The following is a 1,644-nucleotide window of genomic DNA, read 5'->3' as shown; positions in this document are numbered from 1 at the left end:
TTTGACTTCAGAAGTAGTTCTCGTATATACTTGTTTGGTAGACTTCCATAACACAAATCCTACCAAAAAGAACCTAAAAAATTATTATAAGAGCCAATAAAAAAACCAACCGACATAAACTAAAAGCTAGAAAAGCAGCTTTTAAGTAAAAAATCTAAAAGATATAGCCCAAATAAATACTGTAGGTCCTTAATCATATTTCGCTCTCGTATAGTGCACATGCACTACGTCAGAATACCCCATCATTGCCGGTTCAAAATACTCCATCACTGCCGGATTTTGAACCGGCACAATCATACCGGCAGTGATGAGGGTAAGCTATCACTGTCGGTTCCTACAAACCGGCAGTGTTCTTCAACTTCACTGCCGGTTCTTTACACAACCGACAGTGTTTATTTCCACCAACACTGCCGGTTCATAAAACCACCCGGTAGAGCTCAGTTCCAACAACACTGTCGGGTTGTGTTTCAACCGGCAGTGTTGTAATAAGAATCACTGTCGGTTTGTGACAAGAACCGGCAGTGATGGCTAAGCCAACGCTGCCAGTTTGTGGCTCGAGCTGGCAGTGCCATCACTGCCAGTTTTGTTGCTAACCGACAATGATGTTTACGACAACACTATCGGTTTTCTGATAACCGGCAGTGATGTCACATTCGCAATTTATTGTTTTATAATTGATTTTAATTTATATTTTTTTTCGTGGAATCGGGTTTCGCTTTATATACGCTACGTAGACGACAGGTACATCAATATTAAACATTACAAATGTTACGGTTACAATTCAAATGTTCTTATCCACATCTCGATCCCTCAAAACAAAAAAGAAATGTTCTTGGACTTCACACATGCTTCTCGGACTTCTTACAATAATCTGGCGAGCCGCTCTAAGCCATACTGGTCCTTGTACTTCACGGATTGTGCAATGGAAAATACTCTATCTTTTTCCAATACCTCGGCTAAGATGAATTTTGCAAGCTTCGATTGCAGTGCGCTGATCTCCATGTCTAACAGCCTTTCGTGGTTATATTTCTTGCGCTGTCGTTCAAAAAAGCTGATATCCAAAGAGGAACAGTAAATTATTTTGTTGAATTATTAACAGACATAAATGAAATGAGAATTATACATATCAATTTATCGGCTTCTTTCGATTTTCCGTCGATGTAGTGAAGCATTGCCCACATTACATAAAACCCGCATTCATTGTTTCCCGCCGGCTATGATAGGTATTTCCCCTCCATTTCGACAACCTTAAATGGGACCGACTTCCCACCGATATGTCTTATTCGGACATTGAGCAATATTAAAAGGAGAAACATTAGAAAGCGGTATGTGTGATTAGAAAATAATATGTTATTAGGATCGCTTACTAATTCAGCACTGCCACCAGTGCATCCAGATGATGAAATGGTTTTTTCTTCGAGTCCCACACCTCGATCAGATTTTTTACAAGATTAACACAAATGAAAATGAAATGGTTGCTGCAATCACATAATCCTAATTATTGAATAATCTTAATGAAAAAAGAAGAATAAATTAAAAGTCGAGAACACATACTCGCAGTTGTAGGGTAGAAGTATGTGGGTTTTGTTCTTCATCGTGAATTCATCGAAAACAGCAATCAATCTCTGTTTTAGGTCTTCCACG

Source organism: Miscanthus floridulus, chromosome 8, assembly GCF_019320115.1.
Source record: "Miscanthus floridulus cultivar M001 chromosome 8, ASM1932011v1, whole genome shotgun sequence".
Lineage (NCBI taxonomy): Eukaryota > Viridiplantae > Streptophyta > Magnoliopsida > Poales > Poaceae > Miscanthus > Miscanthus floridulus.
The sequence above is the reverse complement of the archived record's forward strand: the minus strand, read 5'-3'. Positions refer to the sequence as shown.